Source organism: Anolis carolinensis, chromosome 3 (assembly GCF_035594765.1).
Source record: "Anolis carolinensis isolate JA03-04 chromosome 3, rAnoCar3.1.pri, whole genome shotgun sequence".
NCBI lineage: Eukaryota > Metazoa > Chordata > Lepidosauria > Squamata > Dactyloidae > Anolis > Anolis carolinensis.
This window is the reverse complement of record NC_085843.1, coordinates 280737040-280748550: the sequence shown is the minus strand read 5'-3', so window position 1 is coordinate 280748550 and position 11511 is coordinate 280737040. Positions and strand designations below refer to the sequence as shown.

The 11511-nt window shown below is 39.7% G+C and overlaps 1 non-coding gene across 1 annotated transcript; it reads right to left on the bottom strand.

The window, feature by feature from the left end:
* Positions 1-2356: 2356 nt before the first annotated feature.
* LOC134298138 (U6 spliceosomal RNA) lies at positions 2357-2463 on the bottom strand. The gene has a single exon (XR_010005090.1). It is a non-coding gene; the product is annotated as a U6 spliceosomal RNA (small nuclear RNA).
* Positions 2464-11511: the final 9048 nt, after the last annotated feature.

Sequence of the window (11511 nt, the reverse complement as noted above, 5' to 3'; positions counted from 1 at the left end):
ACAAAACTAAATCTAAAACAAATGCATTCACCTAAGACTTACCTAGACTAATACACACATAATAGACAAATAACTACTAAAACTATTCTATGAAACTCACTCATTGTCTGTTGATTACTCTACTGTTTTTAGTATTCCACCACATTTATTAGCATTTCACCACATTTATTATTATTTTATTATGACACAGCAAACAAGATAGATATGCTGGATTTCATATCACAAAATCACAAGTCGAACACTTCCCAAGTGTCTAGGACTGTGTGATGTATTTTCGGATGATGCGCGCAGATCCCAGTAGGGTGGCCTTTTGCAGTTGGCAGATCGTGATTTTGTCAATGTCTATTGTTTCCAAATGCCGGCTGAGATCTTTTGGCACGGCACCCAGTGTGCCCATCACCACCGGGACCACCTGCACTGGTTTCTGCCAGAGTCTTTGAAGTTCAATCTTGAGGTCCTGATAGTGGCTGAGTTTTTCCTGTTGTTTTTCGTCAATGCGACTGTCACCTGGGATGGCGACATCAAGGATCCAAACCTTTTTCTTTTCCACAACTGTGATGTCTGGTGTGTTGTGTTCCAGAACTTTGTCAGTCTGGATTCAGAAGTCCCACAGTATTATTATTATTATTATTATTATTATTATTATTATTATTATTTTTATTATTTTTATTATTATTATTAATATTCTTTTATCCCACCATCACCTCCCCAAAGGGACTCGGGGCGGCTTACATAGGGAGCAAGCCAGTATAAACAAGGTACAAAGAGACATAGTTAAAAACATAAACAATAAAATATAGTAAAAACAGTAAAAATCAGTAGAACTAAAACATAATAAAAACATCAACCAAACAACAGACAACCAGTCGCCGAAAGAAGTGGGCATGTTCAGAATTGAGGGGACAAGACAATAGCTTGTGCAACCGTGGGTTGTAGGGCTGGGACTGGGGATAAAGTGGGCATGTTCAGATTATAGGGAGCAGGACAAAGGTATGTGCAGTTGCAAATTGTAGAGCTGGGGCAGGATATAAAGTGCTGGAGATCCAAAACAGAATATTAGGGATAGGCAAACCTATCGCAAACCCTCGCAGGTAAGGCTGGTGGGAACGAGGGACAGGGCCTTCTCAGTGGTGGCTCCTCGGCTATGGAACACCTTCCCCAGCAACATATGGCAGATACCAACTCTGCAAGGCTTCAGGAAAGCCTTAAAGACATGGTTGTGCACGCAAGCATTTAATGAATGAGAACATGGACTTTACATGATCTGTACAAAGACTTATTGAGGATTCTGGATGAATGGATTCTAATTTTGGGCATGCTTAAAAATTTATATAATGTGATTTTATTTTGTAATGGTATCTGTTTTTATATGAATTGTTGTTTTGTACATTGTTTTTAGGCATTGAATTTTTGCCTATTTATTGTAAGCTGCCTTGAGTCCCCTTGGGAAGAAAGGCGGGGTAAAAGTGATGTAAATAAATAAATAAATAAATAAATAAATTGTGACGGAGGTGGGAGTGAGAGAAGGGCTTCCCCGATTGATCTTAGAGCCCACAGCAGTATTTATTTATTTATTTACGGTATTTATATTCCGCCCTTCTCACCCCGAAGGGGACTCAGGGCGGATCACATTATGTACATATAAGGCAAACATTCAATGCCCATAAACACATCGAACAGAGACAGACAGACAGACGCAGAGGCAATTTAACCTTCTCCTGAGGGGATGCTCGATTCTGGCCACAGGGGGGAGCAGCTGCTTCATCATCCACTGTGACCGCACTTCCTCATTCCAACATTGTAAATTAGTTAAACTTGCCTCCCCACTTTTATAAGTGGTACCTTATTTCCTACTTGATAGATGCAACTATCTTTCGGGTTGCTAGGTCAGCAACGAGCAGGGGCTATTTTTAATTTTTAATTGATGGGTACTCACCCCGCCATGGGCTGGCCTCGAACTCATGACCTCATGGTCAGAGTGATTTATTGCAGCAGCTGCTTACCAGCCTGCGCCACAGCCTGTAGAGGGAGATACGATCATGAAGATCATTGGGTTGTTGTATGTCTTTCGGGCTGTGTGGCCATGTTCCAGAATCTGGAACATGGCCACACTGCCCGAAAGACATACAACAACCCTGTGATCCTGGCCATGAAAGCCTTCGACAACATGAAGATCATTTCTACTTTTCATAACATCCCCCTAATTCATATATTCGATAACTGAAATTTTCCCCCATTGTTGCTGGGGAAAGGTGATAAACAAGTCCCACGTTGGTCTAAGATTTCTCCTTGATCAGCATTGTTGGCGTGTCCATCTCAGCTAATTCGCAGATCGTTACCAGCGATTCTTTTTGCTAAAAATATGGAACACTCCATGAATTCCCATGTCATCCTTGCAAAGGGGCCGTGCTAATCTTCTCTGTATCTTTCTAGTTTTAGTCTACGTGCTGCCAAAGTGAGCACGGATTTGCCTACATTTTGATTAAACATCAAACCTTTGCTTCAAAACCTTGCATCATGGAAATAATGTTTGATAGTACAGTAGTGTCTTGCTTTTCCAACATAAACAGGCTGGCAGAATGTTGGATAAGCAAAAATGTTGGATAATAAGGAGGAATTAAGGAAAAAATGTTAATCATCAAATTATGTTATGATTTTACAAACTAAGCACCAAAACATCATGTTTTACAACAAATCAGCAGAAAAAGCAGTTCAATACACGGTAACATTATGTAGTAATTACTATATTTACGAATTTAGCATCAAAACATCACAGTGTATTGAAAACATTGACTACAAAAACATTGACTACTAAAAGGCAGAGTGCATTGGATAATCCAGAAGATTGGATAAGCAAAGGTTGGATAAGCGAGACTCTACTGTATTAGAAAAATTGTCCATTTGAATATTGGGAAATCAAAATGACAAAAGTCCTGGACTGATAGAACTCATCATAATCCCACACCAGAATTTTGCACAGAATTAATCCTCAACTAGAATATTGATCACGCAAAGATATCATGTTAAGATCTTATATCCTTTCTAAGTCCCTTGTTAGCATTTCAGCATTTCCCCCATGCAATTCAGGCTTGTCACATTCAGGATTTATTCTGCATTTCATTAATGAAGATGTATCTGTTCAGCATAAACTCATTGCTCAAGTAATTCTTCCTCCATTCTGTTCTTAAGTGCAGTGGATAACTTAATGACATGTAAATAATTCCTATGTTGTGCCATGCAAAATAGATTTGTTTCCTGATAGTCCTTTATAAATACATTGATTACAATTTCTTGACATAGGTTGGGTTGTTTTCCTTTTAGCACGAAAGGAACTTACTCCATCATCTTATCTGATCATACTTGTTCATCACATCCATTGCATATGAAGATCTTTCTGTGAATGCCATTGTTATGGCTTTTTAATTTATTGAGACTGTAATCCTATATATATACAAAGTTGAATAGGACTGTTAAGCAATGGTTTTAACCTTCTAGTTAGCAGATTGATTAAATCAATGAGATCTGCCTACATTTTGATCAATCATTCAGTATTTGTTTGAATGTGTGTACTCTAGTTACATGGTCCATGAGGTCACGAAGAGTCGGAAACAACTGCGCGAATGAAGAAGAAGAAGGCTCTAGTTAAAGTCAAACCAATAAGATTCAAGAGAAAATTTCATAGGTTATTTGTAAACACATCCATTGCATAAACACAAACTGAGTAAAATGCCTCACTGTCTAGGTCCCTCTGGCACAAAATACATATATACTTTGATATGGAAGAAAAAGAGGCCCCCGTGGCGCAGTGGATTAAAATGTTGAGCTGCTGAACTTGCTGAGGTTCGAATCTGGGGAGCGGAATGAGCGCCTGATGTTAGCTCCAGCTTCTGCCAACCTAGCAGTTCAAAAACATGCAAATGTGAATAGATCAGTAGGTTCCACTCTGGCTGGAAGTTAATGGCTCTCCATGCAGTCATGTTGGCCACATGACTTTGGAGGTGTCTACGGACAACGCCAGCTCTTCGGCTTAGAAATGGAGATGAGCACCAACCCCCAGAGTCGGACACGACTAGGCTTCATGTCAGGGGAAAACCTTTACCTTTACCTATGATATTGGAACAAAAATGAGAAAATATGAATGGGCATCGCCAAATCAAAGAGTGGGAAGAGATCCAAGGGGCATCCAGTCCACCCATCCACCCTCTGCTTAAACATCTCCAGTGAAGGAGACTTCACCACACTCCATTGCCTAACAGCTCTTACTGTCAGAAAGTTCTTCCCAATGTTTAGGTGGAATCTCTTTTTTTTTCTGCACCTTGAATCCACTGAACCCCTGGGCACACAGAAGACTGGGCGATTTGGAAGGCACTGAACAGACTGTGCTCTGGCACCACGAGATGCAGAGCCAATCTTCAGAAATGGGCCTACAAAGTGGAAACATGACATTTGAGAGTGGAGAAGAGCAAACCACAGACCACTTACTGCAATGCAGCCTGAGCCCTGCCGTATGAATGATGGAGGATCTTCTTACAGTGACACCAGAGGCACTCCAAGTGGCTAGTTTCTGGTCAAAGGACATTTAACATAATGCCAAGTTTTTAACTTTGTTTGTGTTTTTAAACACATGATAACTGTACACTCAATACACTTCAGACACAATAAATAAATAACCTTGAATCCATTGCTCCATGACTTAGGACTTCATCACATGCAATAAAATCAGCATTTCTACACATTTAAGAAATTGCAATAATAATAATAATAATAATAATAATAATAATAATAATAATAATAATAATAATAATAACTTTATTCTTATACCCCGCCCCATCTCCCCGAAAGGACTCGGGGCGGCTTACATGGGGCCATGCCCAAACACAACAATATAAAAGCAAGCAAAACAATAAAACAAAACACTCAACAATAAAACAACAAAGCCCATCATGTGATGCAAGCTCATACAGTGAGTACCAGGTATTTTGCCATTTCTAAAAGGTTTTTTTTCCCTACGCTTCCTAATAATAATAATAATAATAATAATAATAATAATAATAATAATAATAACTTTATTCTTATACCCCGCCCCATCTCCCCGAAGGGACTCGGGGCGGCTTACATGGGGCCATGCCCGGACATAACAATATAAAAGCAAACAATGCAATAAAACAAATCAATCAACAATAAAAACAGCAATATTGATAAAAACAGTCATAAAAAGTCAGCATACAAAATAGGTATTAAAAACATGAGTTGAAGTCAATTGGCAATAGACTTCGTTATCAATTCCCGATGTAGAGATGTGTAAAAATGACCAATGGTCATGGAGGGAGGAGCTGAGATAGGCAGTATTGATTCATTTCTTCCACCATTATTGTAAAATAAAGACTTTCCTTTTGAATTTAGAGCTGTCTGTATTTATAAAGAGAATTTGTAATATCTAAAGAAAATGGGAGAGGATAGAGTGGGAGGAGAAATATCTCTCCCATGTGATGAGAAGGCAAACGGATAATTAGAAAAGAAAGCAGAAAGAGGGAAACTATGTGATGTGGATAGGAAAATCATTCATATAATTTCAAAATGGAGCTTTGAGAAGGGAACAACAACAATCCCAAATGCTTTACTTATCCCATGGGATAAAGTCCTTAGTCTCCTCAGCAGCAGAAAACAAGCTTCCCTCTCCTCAATAGAACATCCTTTCAAATATTGAAACAAGGCTATCTGGTCCCCTCTCAGGCTTCTTTTTTCCAAGGTAAACATACCCATCTTAGGAGACATGCCATGTTCTACAGACCCACCCAGATTGCATTGCCGGGCTGTGGCACAGGCTGGTAAACAGCTGCTGCAATAAATCACTCTGACCATGAGGTCATGAGTTCGAGGCTAGCCAGTGGCGGGGTGAGCACCCATCAATTAAAAATAAAATATAGCCCCTGCTCATTGCTGACCTAGCAACCCGAAAGATAGTTGCATCTATCAAGTAGGAAATAAGGTACCACTTATACAAGTGGGGAGGCAAGTTTAACTAATTTACAACGTTGGAATGAGGAAGTGAGGAAGTGCCGTCACAGTGGATGATGAAGCAGCTGCTCCCCCCTGTGGCCAGAATCGAACATCCCCGCAGGAGAAGGTTAAATTGCCTCTGTGTCTGTCTGTTGTCTCTGTCTCTATGTGTTTATGGGCATTGAATATTTGCCCTATATGTTCATAATGTGATCCGCCCCGAGTCCCCTTCGGGGTGAGAAGGGCGGAATATAAATACTGTAAATAAATAAATAAATAAATAAAATATAATTGCTAATGGATCTCACATTGGGCAGTAATATTTTAAGTCCAATGGGAAAATTCAACACAGCCTTCCAGAATAGCAATGACCAGCAGTCTACAATGTCAGTATGGCAGATATTACAGCCCTTCATTGGCATTTGCTAATTCCATCCTCAATACAGCAGTGAAAAGTAGAAGCTAGACAGTGACACATACTGCTTTCAACTAGGCACATTACTCATAAACTGCACTGCAGAGCAACTATGTGTTCTCTCTGCTGCCTCACAGTGTGCAAACACAGGGAGCACAGGAGAGAATCTCATTTATGCCATTTTTCTCACTGCCTGCTCTTCCCAATTATCCATAAAGCTTTACACCCATCTCAAAAGGCACAAATAATTTCCTTCCATTTCATAAAACCCTAAAATCACCCAGATGGAATACAATCTACGTATACAAGTATCCAGTCCACTCCCATTCTTCCATTCAAGAATGCCTACTCAAAACACTTTCAACAGACGAACTCTGTTTCTAAGCCTCCAGTGGAGGTGATTCCACTACACTCCAAGACAACGTATTCCACTGTTGAACAACGCTTCCTAATGTTTTGGTGGGTATCTTTTTTTAGCTGTAGTTTGAAACCCTTGCTCCATGACCTTACTTCTGGAGCATCAGAAAACAAGCCAACCCCTTCCAATATCCTTTCAAATTTATAAACTTAGTTATCGTATCCAGTCTTTAAATTTTAGAGATTCGTGGTTTCCAATCCTTTTACTGCTTTGCTCATCCTTCTCTGGACACTTTTCAGCAATAGTCTTTTGGACACAGTAGATTTGTTTTTGGTATTCTGGCTCATGTTATTCAATAAGATATTTGCTTCCTCTCTGTCATACCCTACAGTTCACCTTGTTGAAATACATTTTGTTACCATGTTTCTCTGAAAATAAGACAGTATTTTATATTAATTTTTGCTGCCAAAGATGCGCTAGGTCTTATTTTCAGGGGATGTCTTATTTTTCCATGAAGAAGAATTCACATTTTGGTCAACAAAAAATGAACCATTTATTATATACTGTACAGTAGTTGTTATCACAAACCAGCCTAACCAGACAAACTGTGAATCCTATCAAGAATGTCTTGTTACTACCATTATTTCCATGTACAACAATCTATGGTATGCACATTGACCAATCCTGCATGCTCTAGTGTTCTGTTCAGCAGGCATGCTTCCAAAAAAACTTTGCTAGGTCTTACTTTCAGGGGAGGCCTTATATTTAGCAATTCAGCAAAACCTCTACTAGGTCTTATTTTCAGGGGATGTCTTATTTTGGGGGAAGCAGGGTAGTTTTGTCCCAAGTAATTCTGAATTCTGATCTTGTCCAACCCACGAGAAGCAAAGGAGAGAATCACAACTTTGTTGGGTTTCTCAGATCTCACTACCTGCTTTCTCCAGTTGTCAGTGGAGCTTTCCATCCATCCCACATATGGCAGAACGTTTTTCCCCTTTGATTTCAATAGATTAGGGGAAATGAGAAGGAGCTTCCTCAAATCTCACAAAAATGGTATGGTAATGGTATTTTGATGGCATCAGCTTCATTGAGGCCGCCAATCTACTTTGGATTTTAGTCTGGATTGAATTGTAATCCTGCCCAACCAGAGCCGGCCCTAGGTATTTTTCAAGTGTAGGCGAACAGAATTTTGGTGCCTCCCCCAAACCAATCACTGAAAAATAAAAGCGTTGGATAAGCGAAAATGTTTGATAATAAGGAGGGATTAAGGAAAAGCCTATTAAACATCAAATTACATTAAGATTTTACAAATTAAGCACTAAAACATCATGTTTTACAACAAATCAACAGAAAAAGCAGTTCAATACCTTGCGGAGGCAGGCCACAGGAGACAGGAGTTGCCTCGATGGCGCCCCCAACAAGATGGTGCCACAGGCAACTGCCTAGTTGGCCTGGTGGTTGAACCGCCTCTGTGCCCAACCATGGAAAACACAGGAGAGGTTATTCAGATTGCTAAACATAAGAATATGAGTAGTTTTTTTTTAAGATCAAGATGAACATCTGGACTGGTTTCACTGCTCCATTGGCACTGAAATCATCATCACAACGATAAGGAATTCTGGGAGTTACACTCTGAAATCATATGATGGGCAGCATGTGTGGCGTGGCATCACTCTTTGGCATCATCAAAGAGTCTGGAGAACAAGCCCTATGTGGAGCAACTTAAAGAGCTGAGCATGTTTAGCCTGCAGAAGGGAAGGCAGAGAGGAGACACAATGGCCATGTATAAAGATGTGAAAGGAAGTGACAGGGAGGAAAGAGCAAACTTGTTTTCTGCTGCCCTGGAGACTAGGACGCGGAACAATGGCTTCAAACTACAGGAAAGGAGATTCCACCTGAACGTGAGGAAGAACTTCCTAGCTGTGAGGGCTGTTCGGCAGTGGAACTCTCTTCCCCGGACTGTGGTGGAGACTTTTAAGCAGAGGCTGGATGGTCATCTGTCGGGGGTGCTTTGAATGCGATTTTCCTGCTTCTTGGCAAGGGATTGGACTAGATGGCCCATGAGGTCTCTTCCAAATCTATGATTCGATGATTCCTCCTTTACATCTTTTCTGGAAAGGGGAGCTCAGGCATGTGTTGATATAGCTTGGGATATTGCTCATGCCCTATAGAAGAGAGTCCAAATACACAAAGGTACCTGATTCTATCTGATATTGGTTAGTAAAGAGTTACAAACAAGATGGCTTCTGTGGGTTTGTTCTTGAGATTAATTTGTTTGTAAGTTCGAACAAGCATAACTCCAGCCATATATATATATATATATATATATATATATATATATATATATATACACACACACACACACACACACACACACACACACACACACACACACACACACAGAACGTTGACAGAATGTTGGATAAGTGAAAATCTTGGATAATAAGGAGGAATTAAAGAAAAGCCTATGAAATATCAAATTACATTATGATTTTACACATTAAGCACCAAAACATCATGTTTTACAACAAATCAACAGAAAAGGCAGCTCAATACACAGTAACATTATGTAGTAATTACTGTATTTACAAATCTAGCACCGCCCTGAATCCCTTCGGGTGAGAAGGGCGGGATATAAATGTTGTAAATAAAAACATTGCAATGTATTGAAAACATTGACTACAAAAACATTGACTACTAAAGGCAGACTGTGTGGGATAATACAGAATGTTGGATAAGCGAAGGTTGGATAAGCGAGACTCTATATATGCTTTGGATGGCACAGGGAAGGGTTATTAACACCCCTGTGGTGTTTGTTTTGCTGCCTGTGCCCCTGTTCAGGAGATTTCACCTCACTTTCTGTCCATGTAATAATTGGATTTTGAAACATCTGTTTTTTTGTCAAAACAAGGATCGGTGATAAAGCTTCAGTGGAGACACATTTTCCCCATGATAATAACTCTTAGGGAAGTAGCTTTCCCTTCCAAGAGGTAAATTTCTCTCACTTTCCATTGTCTCTCCCTTGTTTGTAACTACAGTATTAATCTTTTGTAAGTCAGGTGTTAGAAACTCGGGGGCTGCCTGTACTTGGATGGGAAACCACCAATTAGTACTAGATGTTGTAGGCTCTATTTCATAAGAAGGAACTGTTGCACCCCAGCTAGGGTCCACCTTGCTCTCAACACACACCACTGAGACAGACTGGATATAAACAGTTTATTGATAAAAGGTAGCAAAAGTAAGGCAAAAAGTAATAAGGAAATGCAATAATCCAAATGTAAATGCATTAATCCAAATAGAGTTCAATGTCCCAAAACAGAAAGTAAATCCTTAGAAGACAAGGCTTAAAACATCAAAGCAAAATCCAAGGTACAGGATATCATCAGGAGCATGAAAGCAAGAATACTTTCCCAAGAAACCATAGGCAGCACTTGAACCACGACTTGAAGCTTGAAGCCAGGAAACATATACAAGACAGGAACAAAGCAGTAGATCTTCTAGAAAAATTATTGGTAAAAGAAGATGGGAATTTACCTCCAAATGAAGAATTGAACTTTTGGTGGGACTACAGAAGAAGAGATAGCTCTGGGGAAGGGGAGCACAGGGGTGAATGTAAATAAAAGAGGGGGAAATGTATAGAATATGTTTATATAATTGTAATTTTCTCAATAATAACAATAAAAATATTATTATTTTTAAAAAGAACCCATAGGCAGCACTTGAACCACGACTTGAAGTTTGAAGCCAGGGACCATATACAAGACAGGAACAAAGCAGGAGATCTCGCACTGAAAGCAAAGTTGCTTGATCTGAAAGTTATCCATTCTTACAAGACATAAAAGCATTCCTTTGACCTTGGGTTCCTAGCCTTTTGTCAGCATTTTTTCACGAACGCCTAGGGGGGTGCGTTCTCAGGCTAAGTTGCTCTTTCTAATTGGACTTCCTCATTATCACTTTCAGAACCACCTGGCTGTTGTTGACTTTCCCTGCCCTTCTCCCATTCTTGTTCTGAGAGCTGGGAAAGGTCACTCTGATCTGAAGCTTCTCTTATGTCATCTTCTAGGCCATCTTAGCTACTTGCCTGTGGCCTTCTCAGAATCTCTGGCTGCTCAGACTGACTAACGTTTTGAATCTCTGGCTGCTCAGACTATCTAACATTTTCAGTTTCATACTATGCAAACCCAAATCCCCCTTCATCATCAGACTGAACCACAATAGGAACTGGCAAAACCACCTCTGAGTATTCCTTCACTAAGAAAACCCTATGAAGTCCATGGGAGCACAATTTATCAGCAAATGATGACAAGGCCCAGGTACACCCACACTGGAAATTGGAAAGTAAGACATGGGGCCGGGGTGTGACAGAATTATCCTTTATAACTCTTAACATTGATTTCCAGCCATCCACTGAATTTATTGCAGCAATTATTAGATCAGTGTCAGATATAAATGCTGATTTCAATCCATCGGGTACATCTTTGTCAATATAAAGAAATAATTTGATAGGGTGTAACTTGCCCAAGCAATTTCTCCATCCTATTAGAAGATTATCAGGCATTTAATAACACTTGCCAAAAATACTTGTCACTATCTGTTTGTAATTAAATTTCCACACTCCTTTGATGGTTTAATTCCCATTGTTTGGTTATTGCTTGGGAATGGACAAAACAGACAATAGTGCCAATGGCTTGAAGATGAAAACATGATTTATGTACGTATGTCGGTCATCTCCTCTATT